Source organism: Pelodiscus sinensis, chromosome 6 (assembly GCF_049634645.1).
Source record: "Pelodiscus sinensis isolate JC-2024 chromosome 6, ASM4963464v1, whole genome shotgun sequence".
In the NCBI taxonomy this organism is placed as follows: Eukaryota; Metazoa; Chordata; order Testudines; family Trionychidae; genus Pelodiscus; species Pelodiscus sinensis.
In genome coordinates this window covers 29,461,840-29,485,233 of record NC_134716.1, presented here as the reverse complement: position 1 = coordinate 29,485,233, position 23,394 = coordinate 29,461,840, and the positions used below count along the sequence as shown (strand labels likewise).

Below are 23,394 nucleotides of genomic sequence, written 5' to 3'. Positions count from 1 at the left end.
GATAAAAGCCTTGAGGCTTGGCTGCAGCTGGCACAGGTCAGATGACTTAAACAGGTCAGAGAGCTAAAAATGGTTGTGTAGAGGATAGGGACTTGGGCTAGAACATGAGCTCTAAGACCTTGCAAGGGTGGAGGGTCCCAGACTTTGGGCTCCACCTTCAGCCCAACTGCCTATGCAGCAATTTTTAGCCTTGTTGCTTGAGCCCTACAAGACCCAGTTAATTAACCTAGGCCAGCTATGGGGGTTTTATCCCAGTGTAGATGTATCCCTTATACACAACAAGTCTAACTGAGAATTACCTCTAAGAAGTCAAATTTTTAATATAGCTCCCCATCCTTTCTAATTGCTAGAAGCGTTCCAAGACCACAACCTGGCACCTGGTGGGTGAAGGTATTTTTTGTAACTATGCACTGCAAATATTTAAGCCTATACCTACTAAGAATTGTGTATGATTTGGCAACCTGGCTCCTATTAACTGCCTGAGAAACCCCTGATACATATCATAAATTCTATAGAGCTCTGATTCAAACAGCATACAACTAGAGGACTATTCATCTTCTACTTATTGGGCATGTAAGGCCTGATCCAAATCCCTGTGAAGTTAAAGAGTCTTTATGATGATTTCAATGGGCTTTGACTCACATCCTATATGCCTATAGGACATGAAAAGGCAAAACTGAGTGGGACAGCACAAACAGAAATAAGCTGAATTTTGAAAATGCAACCTTTCGGGAACATAAAAAAATCCAGCTACAGGTTCTAATGTGAGAGTTATGAAAATCTCATCATGCAAGGTTCTAATAATAGAATTTAATCTCATTTGAGATTGGAAGCTGGCACCAACAATAGAATTTATGTGCATAATACATACATTTACCTGCCTGAACATGGAAAGAGTGAGCTTAGTTTTCATCACTAATTCAATTCTGTTATAAAGGCATTATTTTTCATTTTGATGATTTACCCATGTTTTGTATCAAAGACAAGCTAAGCATTTGACCCATCTTTGCATTGTTTGGCCCCAACGTTTTGTCACCCAGATGAAGTGTAATATAGCAAAACCATTTTATAGTAAAATAGGTTGAACCTCTTTAGTCCAGCATATTCGGGACCTGAACAGTGTTGAACCAGAGAATTTGCTGAATCATGGGAGGTCTATATTATCTATCCGCATCACCAATGCTTCTGCTCTTATTAGGTTCTCAGAAAACATTTAGGGGTAAATTAGAACCAAATAACAGAACATATGGAACCAGGACTGGTGGCTGTACACAAACATTATGGGACCACAGGAAACTTGGCCATATCCATTAGAAGTGGACATTCTGCTAACTAAAATTATGCTGGATCACAGATGTTGCTGGACCAGGGAATGCTGGACCACAGACTTTCAACCTGTACATAAATATTTATATTTGCCAGTGACGTGGTGTTTTTCCATCACTGGTTACAACCTATTTAGGAAGGATTCATTGTTCAAAATGGAAGGCAGAGCAGCAGTCAAACATAGCATGATTGTTTCTGAGAACGAGAGAAACCTGAAGCAATTATTTTTAATGCACATCGGTTAAAGTTCTAACCAAAGGGGTAGTAAGTAGTGTCTGTGACAGAGTAACTAGTCACTCTAGAGAACCTGATGGTGCTCCTTTCACTCTTATTCATAAGGTATAGAAAAAGGATGATGGGGAGCTTCAGTCTGAGGGACACATGCCAGAGAGCCCATTTGGCTAGTACTAAAACATCCTTGGAATTTTAAAACTTGTAGTTGACAGTTTGCCCACTGAAGGATTATTAGATCCAACATGGGAGAATACTATATTAGGTCTCATTTTAATAGATAAAGAGGAATTATCTCAGAACTAAAACATGAGTGATTACAAAGTAGCAAGTGACTTGATTACATTTGTCATGTGCAACAGAATAAAATTCAAACAGGTGATATATGCACTGGGAGTTTTAAAGGCCCATTTACACACAACTGAAAAGACCTTTCAGTGTGGCTAAGATTTCACATCAGGTCGTTGGGACCCCAGTCCAGTGCTGTATTCACTGCACCTCTTATGATACAAGATGCCTCCCTCTATGTAATACACCAATACCTTTGTTGGACTATCATATCATTAAATAGCACCAAAAACAAAAATCATTTACTTTCACTGGGGCAGACATATTTTATTATTTACAATACAAAGCCCTTACGTGCTACACTCCCAGCAAGACACAGATACAGAAAGTTTTTATCCTAAAGAACTTACCATCTAAAAAGAACATGGGCATTGCTCCTTTCCAATTCTAGTTGTTTCAAGACAAATCGAATATTGGAACACCGAGGGCATGTCTACACAGCAAACCTGTTATTTTGAAATAAATTGGAAATAACCGGCTTCTTACTCCGACGTCCGTAAACCTCATTGTATGAGGAGTAAGGGAAGTTGGGGGAAGAGTGCTCTATTTTGAAATAAGTGCTGTGTAGAAGCATCCAAAGTCAAAATAAGTTCTTTTGACTGAAGCTATGCAATTGACATAGCTCAAGTTGCATAGCTTATTTCGAGTTTAGCCCTGCTGTGCAGACATGCCCTCCATGACATTATTCTTAGCTGTACATCAATAATCTGGAAGTGATATTTCTAGAAAGCTGTTTGCAGTTTAACCATTGTGTAGTCAGTTCCAAGTGTGCAGGTATTTTATAGTACTTTTATGCATTTACACTTTTCCAACTCTAATTTTAGGATATATATTTTTAATAGTGTGGAGAAATGATTAATGTGATCAAGATTTACTATGGTTACATTGCAGAGAAGTTTTCTACATCCATTATCTGTGTTGCTTTTAGCCATTAGTCTTTCATTAGCAGCCAGGAAGCCAAATTTAATTTTAGTTTTCATCTATTTTAAGTGCAAAGAGCTAACTGTTAAGGTAATATGAAAATCATTATAATTGTAGTTTCCCATATAAGCACAAACATAACTATGGCTTTGGCATCAGTTCTGTATCAGTTTAGAGATTTCATAATGCTGAGAATCAGCAAAAATAAATGAATGTCTCATTAATATCAATAAGGAAAAAAGGGGTGTGTGTAGGGTAGGGGGAGGAATAGATGCAAACAAACTAAAGTACTTTTGAGTCCAAATCAAATATGCCCTAGCTTTGGCATTTATTTTATTCGTCTGGGAATTGAGACAGATAAGATTTTGCACAAAAAAAACTGCAAGATATTAATTGGCCAAATTAAATGTTTTTAAGAGGGGATGCCATTTAAAGACAAAAAATGACCAGCTGAAGGCTGAATGTAATGCAGCAGGGCTACTCGACACATAGCCTATGGGCCATGTGTGACCTGCAGCCTGTTTGTCTGCAGCCCACAGTGTAGTTTGGGTTTATGCGGGACTCAACATGCGGCCCGTGGGTGGGATACTTTGAACATGGCCTCCACTGGGAACACGCTCCATAAGGGCTAATCAATATAATGATCTTCTGTTGATATGAGTTTTAGTAGTTCAATTCCTGAATTGTCATTGCTCATTAAAAGTGCTGCCATATGGGTGGAAATTGGGGGAGTATTGCATTTTATTAATATCAGCAGAACTGACTTAAATGGGGCCTGCATGTTGTGTAGTCTTGCCTTAATCTTTGTGTTCATGCCCATCAGTGTGAAAGAAGCTATTTCCATCTATTTGCATATACATGCAACCACATTTAAGTTGCAGCCCTCAGTGTGTGCTGTGTGTATCATTGTGGCCCCTGGAGCTTCCAAAGTTGAGTAGCCCTGTACCAAGTTAACATTCCTAGTAGGAGAGGCAATAGAGAGCACAGTGTAACCACACTGACATTCCAAGAAACCAGATACTTGGGATGTCAGCTAATTTTTTTAATCAGCCACAGCCTGAGGCAATGCACATTCTAGAATGTGAGTCATGTGTGTATAAGGCACATTACCATGTTGGGTATTTCCAATGTTTTCTTTCCTCAGTGGACAAAGTGCCACAGAACCTCGAGTATATCATGCTACATTCCAGTCTGATAGCTTTCTAGCCACTATGTCCTTTAACTCATCAAGCAGCTGAGACTTGATATTCATTATTTTAATCAGCTTGTTAAACTTTTCTTTCACAAATCTACCAGTGCCCTGTGCCACCCAGAGCCCGTTAAGGAGTGTATGGAGCTTTCTGCAGCGAAGCAAGCTTCAGTTATATTCCTGTGTACAGGCAGTCCCCGGGTTACGTACAAGATAGGCTCTGTAGGTTTGTTCTTAAGTTGAATTTGTATGTAAGTCGGAACTGGTACATATTGTAGGGGAAACTCTAGCCAAACATTTCTCCAGAGCTCAGTTTTATTCTCTCACACCTCACTTCCCTCAGTCCTTTATTCTCAAGCTGAGGTGTCTGCTGAGAAAAGCCACTCCGCGTCTCCCTGGTCTGCTGGGTGGGGTGCTAGCTTTGCGTCTCCCTGGTCTGCTAGGGGGAAAAGCAGCTAGTATGGGGTCTCACCCCGTTTGTAAGTAGGGATCTGATGTAAGTCGGATCCATGTAACCCGGGGACTGCCTGTATGTGTAAATGTCATTCTAGAAGAGCCTGTTTTCTAAATAAGCAACGATGATTTTATTTTAAGAACACTCATGGAAAATAATTTTTTTTTAAATTCATGCTGTAATTAAGATATATCCACAAATGAAGTGTGTGTTTTGTTGAGATCATAAGTGCCAGATTGCAAAGCCAAAGTCTAAACATAATAAACATTAATCAGTGGTGCACACAGTAGCATGATAGGCCTGTAGTTATCTGATTGGCATTCTTTAAATGCTTTATTTGGTATATTTACATTTAAGCCTGTAATAAAAGTACTTTCCAAAGGATTGTCTCGTGTTTAACAGATTATTCTGCTTCAGCAATTAAATCTATTACACTCTAGATTTTTGAAATGCTTTGCTACCTTCCTCGCTATTAAGTTCTGAGGGCTAAAGTGAATTGAGTCACCTCTGAAGGCTCCTTGTTAGCATGCCAAGTGCATACAGCTTTTGACAAGCAGATAAAGTATGTACTGTACTTGCAAAATAAATAAATCCCCCCCAAATTAGACAGAATACTATTTTGAGTGGCACCACTGTGCTGACAAAAAGTTGTTGGAGAAATGGATATATTACCACCACCAATTAAAGCATAACTTCAGGGAACAGTAGTCTATTACCAAAAATATGTATGCTGCAGATCTTGGGAATGGAAGAAAGAATTAGGCCACGTCTCTACTTTACCGTGCCAGAGATTAATCTTCTGGCGTTTGATTTGGCAGGTCTAGTAAGGACCCACTAAATCAAACACTGAGGGCACCACCAGCCTACACTGGTACTCTTCAATTTGTGAGGAATAAGGAAAATCAACAGGAGTATTTGCTCCCATCAACCTCCTGCTGTGGAGACAGCACCAAGCTTGGCTTAGTGCACATTGACTCCAGCTACATTATTTGCACAGCTGGAGTTGTGTATCTTAAGCTGACTTTCTGGGTATAGCATAGACCTGGCCTTATAGTAAAATTCTGGCTCCACTGAAGTCCCTGGCAAGTAAATTCAGGATTTCCCCTTAGGAGCTATGATTTTCTCCCTTAGGAACTGAAGTGATAGACAACCTGTTTCATAAGAAAGAATTGATGGATATATTAATAACTACAGTCATATTCCCAACTACATCGTTGCTTTTCCAGAAAGAAGAAATTACATTCAGGGAACACTTTGAAAATGTTCTGATTTGAGAAAATGTTGCTTCCCAGTAGGCATAGTCTGTTGCTCCAATGCAATCTCACTGAATGCACTGGGGTGGAATGGTTATAATCGTGCAGAACTTGACCCCTTCTACAATTTTCTCTGCAGTACTTGAACAATTGTATGAAAACCAAGAGACATAGAGGAACAGTTAAGAAATGAAAATTGTGTTTTAATGCAAGTGTTCTGGTAACAAAGAATGAGGAATGAGAGAACAATAAGGAAAAATGGAAGATGGAAAGCAAACACCCTTGAACTCTGGGGAAGTTTGGATCCACGTAATAGCCCTTTGCCCAGTTAAAGTTTCCAAGATGGGTTCTCAAAGGTTTGTGATACAAATAGTAATAGAAAGGTGCATTCTACTGCAACAGCACAATAAGTGCAACGATTAACAATAACAATTTTTTATGCTTGAAAAAATGGAAAATACATGTTAAAATCCCGATTGTTTCAATTTAAGAAACTTGCATTTATTTTGAAGATATATAAAAAATAAGTGCACAGATAGTTCCAATTCTCACTCATTTTTGCTTTTTTTAAAAAGTTACAAATAAAATGTAAGTTCTTCAAGACCTTACAAGATCAAAGGGTTATTAGTTTCAGTCTTTCTTTTCATAATATTAAATATTTTTTAGGAACCAGATTATAAAGGAAACCAAAAGGTCTAAATAAACTGATGATTTCTGAACACCACTTACTGGAGATATCAGTAGTCTAAATAATACTTGCTCTCTTTTACTAATCTTACTATCTGAGATTCAAGCCTTCCCATGATGCATACATAATAATAAAAAATGTTGCCTTTATACTCAACAGAAACTGCAGGGCTACTTCATACTCTCCTTTTACCATTAACAAGGACTGCATATGTCACTAAGTGGATTTCAAAAGAATGCTTTGCTTAAAATTCCTGTTTACTACCTATCATTAATGTGGTTGATGCACTTAGTGAAAAATGATATTTCTGTTAGTATGGACCAATTGCACTGGCTTATGCTGCTCCCTAAAAGTCAATCAGCACTATTCACACCTTTCTGAAAAGCAATTTTCTGGTAATAGAAAGGTAGGAAAGTTCACAGGGAATTTAGAATGAAACAGTTACAAGTTTAAAAGAACAATCTCAATGTTTTTTTCCCAAATATAAAGTGATAAAACAGTGTAGATTGCAGTTGAATAAGAATTTGCAACTCCCTATTCACAACTTCTCAGTATGACTGGAGCAGAAAAAAAATAAGAACATAGTAGTAAATGTATGCATTTTATTGAAACAATTTCATCTTCTTACTCTGGGTAAAATTACTGCAATCTATCCAATTGCAGGGTAGACTGTGTGTTTTCAGGGCTTTTCTAGGTCAAAAGATAGTAAGAGAAGAAAGCATACAATATGCAGAGTTAACCTCCCAAGAAGAGATCAGATATTTTGCAAATATTTTATCCCTCTTTATTTCATGTAAAAAGAACTTTAAAACGTATATAGAAAGACCATATTTCTGGGTCACAAATCTTCACTATCTTATTCTGAGAAGTGGTTAAATGCAATATAGCATATGTTTGAGATGGAACTCTCACTAGTATTATGGGATGATGAACTATTGTTCAAAGGCAGATTGTGATTGATGCGTTTCAGCTAATAGAAAACTGTTTTAAGAGTTAGTCTAGGCTCTCTATCCAGGATGGAGCTGCTTTTGGTATCGGCAGATATTGACATCACAGTCCATGAGTTTTGAGTTCTGGAAAAGCGTACCTCAGTGTTGGTTCATATCTGATCTGAGAACATCCCTCAAGAGGCATCTCTATATAAAAATGATCTAAGTAGTATATAATGAAAACCACTTTGGCATCCTTTGCAACTTCCGGGGTGGGCATGGACAGCACAGGCAGAGTTTTCTGCTATCTGTTCCAGAATGCCAAGTGTGAGGAAACATAAGAGAGGAAATTGCTTAGATGTAAGAAAAGGCAGTATGTCATAAGCCTAACTTTCCTACGTATCATCATGTGTTCCACCTGCCAAAAAAAAGTCACGTCTCCTATTTTCTCATGCAAGCCATCATTAGAGACAATGGGAGTGATTCCCCTCTGATATAACTCAGCATAGCTCCACTGATGTCTGTCAACAGATAATCCACCAGCCCTCTCCCTATAGGTGCTAGGGCTAAATGTGCTGGCATTGCTGCTGCACCCCCAGCATGAAGAGGTTTCCATTAAATATAGGGTTTACAATTCAGTTAAATGGTTGACAGCTCCCCCACTATGAAAACTATTCTAGCACTCTTGCCTCCCCTTTTCCCCACAATAAATCCCTCCCAAAACTTAAAAGAAACCAACCAAACAAAAGGCACAGTAACCAACACTGGTTGTGGGTGATATTTTTAGAATTTATTTTCCCATCCAGGAATCCTTATTTGAAGTAGCCGTTAAAATTCTAATGGTTTCCAGCAGAATTTTATGTAGGCTTTAGATTGTAGTTTCCAGTTAAGAAAACTATCCGTGCACTTTTGGGAAGGATAATCACTCAGAAAGGATTCTACATGTAGAAGCAAAATGTAAGGTACCTTCAATGAATAAGACATGCTTAATCCTATGACCAGACCAGCCAATAGTCCAATTTTGATCAGAAAGCATACCGCTCCTATCAAGATTTTAAAGCTGAAATAAGGACAACATACAAAGACATTGCGGTGAAGCAGAAGCAATTGGCCAAACTCAAGTGGCACTGTGTCCCTCAATGAACTTTGGCCTGGCTGTCCCTAGCATGACAGAGGAGTGGCTGGCCCAAAGCTGAGTGATGCTGCAACCCTATGCACCAGATTGCAATATAAGAGCAATAGGAGCAGGGAGCCAGGTCCAGCCCCACAAGGGATGCCTCTATGGGTGAGTTTTGGGTGAGGTCAGTGTCCAACACCCCCCCCCCCCCCCATTTCCAGGGGCCTCTCTCAGTGGTGAAGTTTTGGAAGGATGAGGGGGCCCCAGTTTCAGACTCTGCCCCGGCCCCCAAGTGAGGGAGACATCATGATATCTACACCTGGACTTTTCAAAGTATATACCACAGACCAACTGGGAGTTGCAGAAGATGTATGAATTAAAATAATTACAGAGGTTGTAAATTGAGTTTATTGCCCAGACTAACGTAGGGGAAGAGCATCAGAATTCAACGGATTATGCCATAAACATTACCTAAAACTTCTCTGATATTTTTTCTCTTCTGTCTGGCAGCCTTGCAATCAGTTTGTAATGAATCAACAATTATCTAGTGGCTTAATTAAAATTCTAAACATATTTAATGTACTTTAGTGAATTTGTTGGCAATTGCTACTGTTGAGTGATTAATAAATTATTCTCAGAGATACTAGAGGATTCATTGCATTATTTTTGGCAGCCAATACAGTTTGGCAGCAACTGGCATACCAAACATATAGACTACACACACAAAATGTATGTCTGTTTCCATATATAAATACATAAATTCCCAGATAAGAACTACATTAACTGGAGTTAAAATTGAATGTTTACATATAAATAACTTACAGGTAAAAAAAAAAAAAAACACTGGAAGGATTTATGATTATACCTAAAGAAAGTATTACAAACCTAGCAAATTCAGAGCTAAAAATTTAGAGGTTATAATCCTGTTGTGGGAAATTCAGAGGTTAAAAGAAATCTAAAAATGTGAAAGTAGGGAAGTGCTCAGAAAGGCACCCAAATAAACTTGGGTTAGCCCTGCCTTCTCCACATCATGCAGTATGCATAACAATGTGACTATTGTTTATAATCCCAGATAAACTGATTTTTTAAAAGACACAATAGGTTTTTTACAATTTTTTCCCCTTTTTTCTTAGTGTATACATACACACATTTAGATTACATATTGGAGAAGGTCCAAAGAAGAGCAACAAAAATGAGTGAAGGTTTAGAAAATGTGACCTATGGGGAAGACTGAAAGAACTGGGTTTGTTTAGGTAAAAAAAGAGAAGATTGAGAGAGGACATGACAACAGTTTCAAGTATTCTAGAAGGGTATTACAAGAGGGAGGGAGAAAAATTGCTCTCCTTGGCTTCTGATGATTAGACAAGAAGCAAGGGACTTAAATTTCAGCAAGGAAGGTTTAGGTTGGACATTAGGAAAACTTCCTAACTGTCATGGTGGTTAAACACTGGAATAAATTGCTTAGGGAGGTTGTGGAATCTGCATTACTGGGGATATTTAAGAGCAGGTTGGAGAGACATCTATCAGGGATGCTCTAGATGGTGCTTGATCCTGCCATGAGGGCAGTGGACTGTACTAGATCTCTCAAGGTCCCTTCCAGTTCTAGTATTCTATGAATCTGATTTTAATTCATTATTGTAACTAAAAATGTTTTAATCAACTTCTGAATAACTTAATTCAAAGCATAGTGAGATGTTAGGTTTTGTCAATACTTCTCTAATACAATTAAACGTTTCAGAATTTTATGAAACATTCACTAAAGCTATTACACATTGAAAGGTTCAAAACACTCCCAATTGAAATTAACCATGTTTAAGTAAATATGACTAACTTCTGTGGGACTGCTGATGGGAATAAAGGATTGTAATAACAAGCTTTAACTCCTTTTCTATGGTCTTTCAGTTACCGGGCATTCAAAACTCTCATTTCCTTCAGTGGTAGTCAGGTGGATTTAAGGGGCTGTGGGATAAAGTACTCACATCTATCTGCTTGGAGATGACCAGACACTGTTTTCAAGTGACTGTATGCAGAAAGAGAAGTACACCAATGTCACTCCAAAATAACAATTTATGGGATGGAGCAAGAATATGCAACTTAGGCTAGGTCAGAAGTGGGCAATAATTTTTACAGTGTAAATTGTAAATAAAATTTACAATTAAAAATTTTATTTCCATGAATTTTGGTAAGCCATCAGGGGCCAGCTCCAGGCCCCCAAAGGGACACGCCTTAGTTGGAAAGGGCAGGGTTAGAGGCTAAAGAGAGAGTGATTGAGAAAGAGAAACTGTATATGTGAGACAGAGACTTTGTAATACAAATTGTGTGTGTGTGGCACAGTGTGGGTAACAGTGACTGGGTGTGTATGTGTGTGGCACAGAAACAGTGTGTGAGACACAGACTAGATGCGTGACAGACTGTGAGAATGTGTGACCTCTGTTGTCGCCCTCTTCCCCCACCCTGCAGACATGAGGTAACTGGGGGGGAGGAGGGGATGCATAAGAGTGTTAGGGTGTGTGAGAGAACAAGCTGGCTGCCAGAATATCTTAGAAATAGTGCAGTGCCTCCAGGGGCAGCCCGAGGCAGGCTGATGGCAGCTGGCGCCCAGGAGGAAGACGCAATCATGCCCCCGCGTCCGAGGCGGAATGCGCAATCGGCGTGATGTCATCATCGGGTGCCCCATTTAATGCAGCGCCCTTGGCAACAGCTGAGTCGGCCTATACGCACGGGCTGCCCCTGACTGCCTCTTAAGACAGGCACTCAGCTCAGTCACTCACCATCCATACTTCAGAGGGGAATAGTTCTGCTGCATAGTTCTTCCTGGGAGGGCCAGTCTGGGATTGGGTGGGGCTTGGCTCCTGTGAATGCAGAGTGACATGATGATGTCACTCTGTCATCCCACTGGAAAAAATGTTTGTATAAAGAGATAAGGTATTTTGTTATTAATTCTTAAGACTCAGACTGATAACATATTTGCACATGATACCAGAAAAGAAGGAGTAGAGTAAAGGGTCAGTGGATTTATCAGTTCAAAAATGAGCATCATGCTTAAGTAAAATACTGTACTCAAGGGTTTAAAAATGTGCTCTAATGGAAAACACTAGAGGCTGTATCAGCTGTCTGAATCACACACATAGTTTGGTTCTGTTATTCTTTTTCTTGCTTGATTGCTTTCAGGTTTTTATTCTCACTTTCCCATTTTCAGCTTCCACCAAATCAGCTAATTAAATACCAGAATGGTCACTCTCTGAATTTCAATGAGCTTTATGGGTTTTATGTGTGGTTTCTCCCCAGCTCTCCTGTTCAGCCTGCAGACAAGTTGTGCATTGCTCTGCAGAATTTAATCAATCTGGTTTATTATGGTTGTGCCTAACAACCAACCAAGAATGAGTCTCCATTGCACTAGACACTGTACAAATACAGTAGTAGACAGTCCCTGTCCCAAGGAGCTTACATTCTAAATAGAGAAGACAGAGAGTTGGAGGAAAAGGTGTAATACACCAGCAAGGTGAATGATGTGATGATAGCAATTGGCATATTAGTTCCACACTGTTGGTGGAAGGGTGGGTTTTGATAGGAAGGGATCAGCTAAGTGGAAAGTGAAGGGACAGGTGAAATTGCATTTGGCGAGATTTCTCTCTAAACCATGGGTCTGAAATAGTGTCCTGGTCACAGAGACTGCATTTTGTGCCTCTTGACTTGCGCTTGTTCTTATCAGGCAGTCGTCGAGGTAAGGGAATATGGAAACCGCTTGTCTGTGTAGATGCACTGCAATGACTGCCAGCACCTTTGAGAAGACCCTTGAGGCTGTGGAGAGTCTGAATGGCAGCACTGTGTATTGGAAGTGTGCACCACCCACTGTGAATCTGAGGTACTTGCAATGTGCTGGGGGAATGTATACGTGGAAATACACATCCTGGAGGTCAAGAGTCAACAACCAATCCTCTTTGTTTAAGGAGGGGATTATAGTGAATGGGGTACCATCCTGAACCGTTATGGTCGTATGTATCTGTTGAGCTCCCTGATACTGAGAATCGGTCTCCACCTTGCCGACTTCTTTGATGTGGGGAAGCAGTGGGAGAAAAACCCTTTTCCCTAGTTACAATGTGGGATGGGTTGCACGGCCCTGAGATGGAGGAGGTGGTCAATCTCCTAGAGGACAATGCTCTGGTAAGATGGGTCCCTGAAGAGGGATAGGAAAGGTGGGTGGGAAGGGAGGGTAGAAGAAAAGAGGATACAGTATCTATAAGGGCCCCAAGGATCCCAGTTTGGGCAGTTGACTGGTACTGGCCCTGGAGGGGGCAGCCACTAGGGTGGTTGCCGTTGGGGTAGAACTTGCTGCACTTGCTACTACTGTTGCTGTTGAGGTTGTTTAGGCAAGCAGTGCCTTGGTGTAGAAGCACCAATGAGAGGCTCATCGTCTTCTTCCCTTGACAGTGGTGGTGCCAAGCCCACAGGAGTGCACAAGGTAAACCTGCTAGATGTGGGCATACTGACGGTGCCAAATAATGGGGTCGCCAGCACGGATGTCACACTGAGCTCTTCTGCCACTACTAACGGGTGCAGTGCGGGTGTCGACGGCATAGAAGGTGGTACCGCAGCTACCTGCAGTGTGGATGGTGCCAGCTGTGTGGTCGTTGGTGCCAGTAGTTTGTGTTTTCTCAGCACCAGGGTGGCATGGTTTTTTCGTGGTCAACGATGCATCCGAAGAAGCGGTCTTTGATTTTGCCTTTAACAGTACTGACGTGGAGGTGGGTGGTGCACGTGGTGTAGACTGACTTAGGCTTCTCTGGTGCCCTTGCAGCCACCTTTGTGAAGTCCTTGGTACTAGACGGTCCTGGTACCTCTCTGTTCGGTGCACTAGAGGGGGTCAGTGTAGGGGGTATTTTGGGTGTTTGTCCCCATTTCTTTGAGGAGGAGTCACCCTTACTGGCTGAATAGGATCTCTTCCTAGACTAGTCAGAGGAAGAGTCCCTGATGCCGGAGCTTGAGGGAGCTGCCTTCTTAGACATAGCCACTGGGGAGGGCTGCTGAGGTGGGGTGGAGTGCTCCAGGTCTGAGGCTGGTCTGTGTTTTCCAGGGAAATGAGCTTCAGTTGTGGCTCCCTGGCTTTTCCCGTCTGGGTCGTTAACTAATTGCAGTGCTGGCACTGGGCTGTAGCATAAGCTTGCCCCAGGCACTGAACATACTATGAGTGCCTGTCAGAAACTGGAATGGAGACCCTGCAAGACAGGCAACATTTAAAGCCTCGGAAACCTGGCATCTCAAGATGGAAAGATGGTCAAGGCAAAAAATGGCCACAACAAGGAAAAAAATTAACAACACTGTTTTAACTATTAGAACTATGAGCAAACAGATGCTATGCCAACTATACTAACAAGAAAACTAAGTCTTTTGAAGAAAAGTTGGAGATCAACTGTGGTTCCAACTGACACTGGCTGCGGCAGAGAAGGTTGCCTGTGCATGCGTAATAGCGGCACCACACATACTGTCTGCTTCGTGTACGCAGCCTATCAGAGGGCACTACTACCAAAAATCTCTGACGAGGTGTGTGGACACTGCTGCGTGCCTACACACCTAAGGTGAAGCACCCACAGGAACACTCCTCAAAGAATAATAATTTTACATTCACACCCACCAAGTTTTTTGAACATGCAAAAGTGGGAAAATCCCCCCTCCTCCTGACTTGCGGGGAAAGCTCCCACAGTGTTCACTGTGGCCAAGTGAGAGCACTGGTCTAAGCAGAGTGAAAGTGCTGTCAGTCACCATCTGTATTCTGCCCTACTGCTGCAGCACTGTAAGGAAATTGTGCTTGGGGGAAGTTTCAGGGGAACTGCACATTTTCAGAACCTCAGGCCTTGGGTTCCAATACACAATGTACAAGTAGAAGAGAAATTTCTTACAACCTATAATAAAAAATGACATACATCCTTCCAAAGGGTTATTGTTAAAATGACTTCAAGATGTGATAGAACCAAACAACTCGATATTCTGTGGTAAGCTATGGTGGGAATGTCATTGTGAGACTGTCCTAATATTCAGGAATCCTCATTCCTTGCTCAGAATTTCTCCAAAGTTTTCCTCTATTGCACTTTTCATTCTGGGGCCCCCTTCTTAGTTCCAGCCTTCTGGCTGTGGACCTGACAGGGTTTCTTTTGGAGTTCAGCAAATGAGAAACTTAATCCTTGAAATTCTTTCCTCTCCTTTTAGTCATAACTAACTAGTTCGCAAAATAAGGACCAACAGACTCCTTATTGGTAGATGCTCTTTGTATGTATTTGTCATCTATTTCATACTTGCAATGGCTGGTTAAAAAAGGAAGCAACACAGCTCCCAAACAGATGAAATAAGGCCACTTAAAAAAATCTCTGCTATGAGACACTTTCTCATATGCCTTATATGGTTGTCATCAAATCCATTTCTTTTGCCTTTTATACCCTTGTTGATATTGTGCCTTTCAAAATGTCAAATGCTGCTGCAAAAGCCAGATTATCATGATAAATAAAAAGATCTAATTTTGTTTAATATGTGTATAAACCTTACTTATTAGAGCTACTAGCCTTCATCTCTGCCAGATGCATACTTTCCCAAATTATAATATATTTATTTTCACTGCAAGTTTGCCAAAAGTGTGCTTCTTTTCAAAACCAAGAAGTGATGTTTTAGGTGAATGAGATTCACAAGAAAGTATTATTATAGCCATCAATTTCTAGAACTGTACCAGAAAAAAAAAAGTACTTTGGCATTTTAAAATACATGTACTGCAGATATCACCTCTACATATGCAAAGCATATTGTCAAGCAACTAACACTCACCCTGGTGCCATTATTCCTGTTTTTGATCTGAAACTCATGTAGTACAGTCATCCATTCAGTCGAAACCCAGATATTACTAATAATTAGTAGTGCAATAATTAGTCATAAATATAAAATTCTGGGATCTACTTGACCTCCATTCTAGCACTTGGTTTGGTCAGTAAGTGGGTTGTGTTAGATTCCACCCATCTGATATGTGCAACCTTAACATTATGTTCCACAAAGATGCAATATACTCCATTGCACCATTTGGTATAATAGAAAAGTGAGCGTGTGCGTCATGACTTCAGCATTTCAAACAATAAATATTGAGAGAAAGTTAAAGAGAATCCCAGCATCACTGGTTTTATTTTTTACATACTTGGCACCCCTGGTTTTATTATTTCTTAGCATATTTAAGAAAAAAACATTGGACGGAGATCCTGAGTTCATGCAAGAAATGGGGTTTTCCTATACCAACCTCTTTTCCAGTAAAGGGGAAATGTCAAAATGTTCTGTATTCAGGTCTGGTTCAAACATACACAGATTTGGACATACTGAATTTTCAAAACAACTTAAAATCATATAGAAATAGATTCTCTTCTGCTTCTGGACAGGGCTGAAATACTGCAAATGAAAACTGTTTTTCATAATGTATCCACAAAAGCAAACGGTGTAGAAACATTTTTAAATCTTACAACTAAGTTTGCTGCTCTAACTCAGAGTGTGGCATTCGCACAAGAGCTTGAATTTTATTCCACCTGCAATGCAATTGCTTATTCAAAAAAAAAAAAAATCCTGGATTGGCTTCTGTGAGCTCATTATGCCTTTACAGAATGGTACATTTAAATTCCTTTGTTTTCTTGCAGTGCTATTGTATTTACTTGCTAATGCAGAGAACAGAAAAGAACATGACATTCCAAAATGCACTTTTTCCCATGATTTATACTGCTTCTAACAGCATGTGGTAAGTCTACTTAAGGTTTTAACACAGCTGCATAAATAATAAAATAAAACTGTTTACTAGTATATCTGGTTGAGTAAAAAGGTTTGCATATAAACTACTGTTCCCCTCTAAGAGTATTTTGAGACAGTTCTTGGTAAGTCATGCACACTTGCCGCCAATCAGCAGCACAACTTGCTAAAGGCTGTAACTGTAGCAACTTGTAAAGGCTTAAATGTTTTGCCACATTTATAGATCTGTTGCATTCTTTTCCTTTAACAGAGTCACATAGCAGAACAAAGGAGAGTGTTCCCCTTTGTTTCCTTGGCTGAAGTAGTCTAGGACCTTAAATGGAGAAGAAACAAAAGAGATTCTGAAAACAAGACGCAAGGGTAACTCAGATATGAAAAATCAGAAGCAGTGGGATGCTGTCACGAGATGAAGATTTACCACTTATTAACAATGGAGAGGCACTATTCATAGTATGTGGTATGCTGTAAATCTATTGACTATACGGGGGCTGATCACCCAACCACTGACTTCAATGGGAACAGGACTGGGTTCACAATATAATCTATAACATCCAAAAGATAAATATGCTCAAAAGGTCACTTACATTTATCCAAATAGCAGTAATTATGTGCAAGATGAGTTGTCAGCAGGTAAATTTTCCCTTACAGTTGTGACATTGAGGGTGTCATTGTATTTTACTGTTTTAAAATTTTGTAGATTGCCATGGAAGCAGCTGAAATTATTTTTTTTCAAGCAATTGTCTGATTTTTTAAAAAATAAACCAAACAACACATAAATCTTTTACATGAGAGGAAAGATAAAAATTGAGGGGAATGTTACTAAAGATGCCAGCAGCTCTGGTCTTTTGGCACATAGATTAAATTGTTCCAAGAATGCAACATTTATGAATATGTAATATTTTGTTGCAAAAGAAAAAGTATTCCAGTTAGGAGCAACATATTGAATTTCATGCAAAGGAATGATACAACAACAGAATTGTGTACAGTCAAATTTGCTGCTAAATATTTTCTTTCAGTTCTTTGCCTTTTCACATGCTAATTAGAACTTATATAGTCTATTTTTAATCATTACAATTTAGACTGAACATTTCTATTTAGTTTCTAACTCTAAGGAAAATTACATTATGAAATAGAGGACTAATTCTTTGTAGTCTTGTTCTAATACTTTACAGAGGAGAAAAGAGAATGGTTATAGGGCTAAAGGCAAGTGTTCAATTTGAAAAAAAGGATGAATTTGGGTTTAATCAACATAATTAATAGCATCTTGTATAAAATGTATAAAATACATAGGCTGACCATATATACAGTATTTTTCCACTATTAAAAAGTCAATATTTATTAATTTACCATGTCATCTGAGATATTCTATTGTTTTCTATTCAAAATACAGAGAAATAAGCAATATTCAAAGATAATACTTCATAGTAGCAAAAATTAAATGCTGACTTTTGAATAGTGACCATTATATTGTCTTGGTGATATTTTCAAAAATGTTCAGCACTGACTTGGTAAACTGATTTTCATTTACTTCAGAGAGGGCAGAGTTAAACCCATAGCGAGAGGTTTTGAAAATCCCATTCTAATTTTCCATGTTTGAGCCTCAGTTTGGGAGTGGAGGAAAGGATGTTGAAATTGCAAATATATATATCTGGGTATGAATTTTAAACATAAGATGCCTGAGGTCTCAATGCAAAAGTGTGCAATATCATGTTTAAATTTGAACATGAAGTTACTAAGCTTATGCATACAGATCAGATTGACTTGAGTATCCAGATAAATGTTAGTTAGCCTCAATATATGCATTCACCTAATTTGAGTGGGTAGCTGTGATTTCATACACAAACTGAGTCACATATGTAGGCATATTTTACAAGGCTTGAGTTCCCTATTTTGAAAATTTAGTCAATTTTTCACCCTATGAGAAAAGTTTTCACCCTATGAGAAACTGAATTTTTCTAAATTAAAGAAATACAGGCAGTCCCCGAGTTACGCGGATCCGACTTATGTCGGATCCGCACTTACGAACGGGGCTTTTCTCGCCCCGGAACTCGCAGGCGGCGGGACCACCCAGACATGCAGTGGTCCCGCCACCGTGTCCTCCGGGGCGAGAAATCTGCTCCGGGTGTCCCTGGTCTCTGGAGCAAAGCCGCAGAGGCGCGGGACCCTGCCACATCTGTGGCTTTGCTCCAGGTGCCCCTGGTCTGCTCAGGGTGTCCCAGGTATGCTGGGAGGGGTCCCCAGCAGACCAGGGACACCCCGAGCAGACCAGGGACACCCAGAGCAAAGCCGCAGAGGCGGCAGGGTCCCGTGCCTCCAAGGCTTTGCTCTGGAGAAAAGCCTTGGAAGCGCGGGACCCCGCCGCCTCTGCAGCTTTGCTCGGGGTGTCCCTGGTCTGCTGGGGACCCCTCCCAGCAGACCAGGGACACCCTGAGCAGACCAGGGACACCTGGAGCAAAGCCGCAGAGGTCCTCTGCGGCTTTGCTCTGGGTGTCCCTGGTCTGCTGGGGTTCCCCCCCCCCCCCCCGCCCCCAGCGGACCAGGGACACCCGGAGCAAAGCCTTGGAGGCACGGGACCCCGCCGCCTCCGCGGCTTTGCTCCGGGTCTCCCTGGTCTGCTGGGGGGGGGGGGGGGAGGCGCAACTAGTGCGCCCCCCCCCAGCAGACCAGGCTTTGGTGGGGACGCCTGGGATAGAGCAGCTGGGGTGCTGCCGGGTTGGTCCTGGGGGGACCTACCCGGCAGCGCCCCAGCTGTTCTGTCCCAGGCTCCAGATTCAGCCGCTGTTGAAACTGATCAGTGGCTGATTCCAGGAAGCTGGGGGCAGAGCAACTCTGCCTCAGGCTTCCTGTAGTCAGCCCCTGGTCAGTTTCAGCAGCAGCGGCTGAATCTGGAGCCAGTTCCGAGTTACGTACAAATTCAACTTAAGAACAAACCTATAGTCCCTATCTTGTACGTAACCCGGGGACTGCCTGTATGCTGAGCTACTTTAACACTTGCTTCCTAATTCTAGTTTCCTATACTTAACCAGATTCCTGGTGCTGTTCATTTGCCGCTCCGGGTGGGGGGGGGGGCAAATTAGCGAAGTATAATGTTAATCAAATGCTAAATACAAACAGTTGTTTCATGACTACTGCACCAAACTCATGACAAAATATAGTGAAAGTTTTGTTATTAGGCACTCATAGGAAATGGGAGTTGCTGGTTAAATGAATTTGCTGGATAACAAAGCTTATTGCTCTGTCCCTTCCCTACCAGCAGATCTGGTTCTCAACAGCTGAAGGCAGGCTAAGGGGCTAGGAGGTAACTGCTGATGACATCACCTTGCAGTGCCGGCTGTCAGAAGCCCCCCAACAGCCAGCTGGACTGGCAGAAGTCAAATGTGTATGTCTGAAGACATGGTGGTATTGTCGCTATGGACAATGCCAGTTAACAAAGTTTTCCATTTAACAGCATGACAGATAACAAAGCTTTCACTGTATTGCAAAAAACATAGGCACTTACGTCCATTCCAGGAAGGGCTAAGTGGAGGGAGAAATTAGGAGGGTAATTTTGAATATGCATTTGTATTGTTGGAGATTTTACTAGGTGTGCAGAAACTGTAACACATGGGACTAATTTTTTTATTGTGTCGCCTATATGCATATGTGTCTGTTAAGGAAGTCTTGATATTAATAAGAAAGTGGTATCAATGATCGCTAATGACTACCATATTTTTTCTTTACCCAACAACATTTCGTGTATCCAGTGGAAATGTTATAAAATACTTTGCAACAAAAAAAAAATTACCCTTTTTGTTTTTAAAAGCGAAGATAATTCTCAGTATGATAAACAACTAGATGAATTTAGCTTTGGAAGTCAGTAGGTTTATCTAGTGATACATTAATTTTAAAAAGTAATCACACAAGTTCCACCATTGTTCACTTAATAAATTCCAACTTTTAAAATTCATTTTGGGATAGAATCTTGGATCCTTGTTCTCAGCCTGGTGGAACAGAATTATTACATACAAATACCATGTGCAAGGTTCCAAGAGAGGATGAGTGAAGATATGTCTGACATCCGTTCTTTGTCCTTCTACCTGGATCTAGAGATATGGGATTTTTGATCCTATATAGGCCACATATTTTCAGCCATTCATCCCTACACAAAGACCAATCATTTGTAATTGAACTAGAGCTTATCTTTTATAAAAAAAAATCTCAGTTTTGGTTTAAAGAGTCTAAGTGATGTCATTTTTACTACATCCCTTGGTAAACTATTTCAATGGTTAACTACCCTCACTGTTAAAAAATCATGTTTTATTCTCTGTTTAGGTTTTTTTCCAGAACTGGATCTTGTAATGCCTTTGACCACCAGATTAGACATTCAATTGATATCAGTTGGGTAATATCTTGTGTAGGTAATTAAACAACTTAATAATATCACCTCAACTTTTTCTCTATGATAGTCAATACAATTTGTGGACCTAACTGCCTTATCCGCTTTCAAAATATAGCACACAATCTCTTTATGTTTCTCACTGTATATTTTCCAATACATGTCTCACTCTTGTAGCTCTTAGCCAAACTTTCTTCAATTCTTTCAGCATCCTTTTTGGAAAGTGTGGACCCCAGAAAGAGCATCATACTTCAGCAGTGGTCTTGTTAGTGCCACGAGACTGGCAAGGCGAAGGAAGAGAAAACAAGTGGGGCACAATGGGACACAGAGGAAACTTTTGAATGGGTCAAGAATAAACAGGAGAGAGAGAAACCCAGGTCTAAATGGAGAAACTAACCACCCACTGTGTCAGCAGAGTCAACACTTTTTAAAGGGCAGTGAATTAATACTTTTGTAGAGGGACAGCAAGGAGTCTGGTAGGACCTTAAAGACTAACATTTATTAGGGCATAAGCTTTCACAAGATACAGCTAACTTCTTCAGATGTTTGGGGAAACAGAAATGGGAATGTCACATCAGGGCTAATTAAATCAGAGTGTACGCAGCTCACCTCTAACATTGATGAGGTGAGAGTACCTGGAAATTACTTATTGTAAGACAATATTGTCATTACAATTCACTACTGTAAAAATTCCGGTGATCTGAAGAAGTGGGCTGTGCCCACAAAAGCTCATGATACCATCTACATGTTTTGTTAGTCTATAAAGTGCTACCAGACCATTTGTTGTTTTTTAAGTTTATTGTAATGAGAGAGCCATTCCATGTTTCTATTGAGACCCCTTCTGAGGGTATCAGGTTCACACTACCATCTGTTTTTTGCCTCAGAATGATAGTGTAAGTTAGGTACAGGTCAAACATTTGTTCATCAGTGTGATGTCATGTGTGGGCCCCTACTGAGTCAACGTAACAGCTGAATGGCATAAACTGAGTCTGCAGTTGCTTGGTAGCAGTCTTCTACACAAATACTCATAGATAAAAGGGCCAGTGTGGGGGAGGATCCACTTGAATCATGAAGTCTGCCTCTAGTCTGGAAGGAATTTGTGTGAGCACACATTGCATCAGCCTCAACCAGATGGTGCCTCTGCAGAGCCCTAACCAACAGAGGTGTTGGAACAATGTGTATTGTGACGGTGCTGAGCAGAGCCATTAAACCAAATGGTAAACCATGTCTATGATGGAAACCACCTCAAGCCAAGATCTTCTAGTTCCAGCACCTCTGTTTACTAATCTATTCTCGCATCCCAAAATCATTTCCCATACCTCTGTTCTACACCTAATAAAGCAGTAACATTGGACAGGAATATGTGTGGTTTTGAGGCTTCTTTATCAAACATATCAATAACTTCTCTACATTTAATCTTGTCACTGTCAAACTATGCATCTTTTCAGAATCAGACTGTAGCAGGCATATTCACAATGTACAGTTCCATAATGTTCCATGAACCATATTTTAACCACAAAGACTAGAGAGCTATTTCTACAAGGAAATATTTGAATGGATAATCATCATGGTGAGTTAATTCATTTCCTATCCAGTTTTAGCCAGGATTGAAAACATATTTATCATTCATCAAATGGGTGTCATACAGAATATTTTTTCATGAACTTATTACCACTATGAAGAATTCATAAAAAACATATATAAAAGAGTGCTACTACTTTTTTTTCATTAAAATATATTTGTTCTGATTTTTTTTTATCTGGCAGGGTTTCCCCCCATTGTTTTAATGAGGAACTTTAAAAATGATAACTTAGTTGTTTATCAAGTAGGAACGTGGTTTTCTGCAGAGAAAACAAAGTTATATTTATGGAGAATCATGTAATGAGCATTCAGGAGACATTTCCTGTACAAGGGTGAATATGATCTGATTGACTAATTTAAACTCAAGTATTCAGTATAAGCTGTATTTATGTATGTTATGTTCAATGTTATGTTATGACCGCATGTGACGCTAAAATGGATATATGCAGCATGTACTCAATGTGTGTGCATGAAAATATTATAAATATGTTTTGTGTAAGTTAAAAATAAGTTTAAAAATAATCTTACCACTTTTCTAAAGATTAAGAACACAAAAATAATGTTAAAATCACATTTTCACAACAACTATAGACTTGAGTACTTGAGTGTTGATTATGTGTGGGTATGTGACCATGCAAACAAAAAGCATGCCTATGTTTTGTTTAAAATTCATCGTATTTCATGTTGGGTGGTTAGTTCTGCAGAAACCTGGACTTCTGCAACTTGCTGTTGGGGTGCATGCTCTATGCAGGCAGATACTGAATATTTGAACCCAAATATGTGCACACTTTACCAAATTGAAGTACATTAGGTGCCTGATTAGTTTTATGCAACTAAAGTCCTTCCTTTGACTTTATATGACTGTGAATGAGGTATCACTATCAACCAAAAGATACCAATGTACATAGCTTTTGTTTTTGTTTGTTTGGGTTTTTTGTTTTTGTTTTGTTTTTGCAAAGCAGCACTTGTTGCTTACAACTGACAGATTGTAGCTGAAATACACAAAAGGTAATTTACAAAGGTCAGGGGCCACATGTTATACAGGCAGTCCCCGGGTTACGTACAAAATAGGGACTGTAGGTTTGTTCTTAAGTTGAATTTGTATGCAAGTCAGAACTGGTACATATTGTAGGGGAAACTCTAGCCAAACATTTCTCCAGAGCTCAGTTTTATTCTCCCACACCTTACTTCCCTCAGTCCTTTATTCTCAAGCTGAGG

At 40.1% G+C, this 23,394-nt stretch overlaps 1 protein-coding gene and 1 long non-coding RNA gene across 6 annotated transcripts in view; one reads left to right on the top strand and one right to left on the bottom strand.

Moving 5' to 3' along the window:
• The window catches only part of LOC142829830 (uncharacterized), a 63,974-nt gene extending 42,983 nt beyond the window's left edge, over positions 1 to 20,991 (top strand). For 2 of the 3 annotated variants that reach the window (XR_012904647.1, XR_012904648.1), the window contains exons 3-5: positions 16,115 to 16,212; positions 16,471 to 16,670; positions 20,804 to 20,991. This is a non-coding gene — a long non-coding RNA (uncharacterized LOC142829830). Of the gene's footprint in view, positions 1 to 16,114; positions 16,213 to 16,470; positions 16,678 to 20,803 lie in introns of all 3 variants that reach the window. The other variant, XR_012904649.1, reaches the window with a different exon arrangement.
• Positions 1 to 23,394, bottom strand: part of GLIS3 (GLIS family zinc finger 3) — a 300,109-nt gene that overhangs the window by 131,083 nt on the left and 145,632 nt on the right. The gene's annotated exons all lie outside the window — the stretch shown is intronic.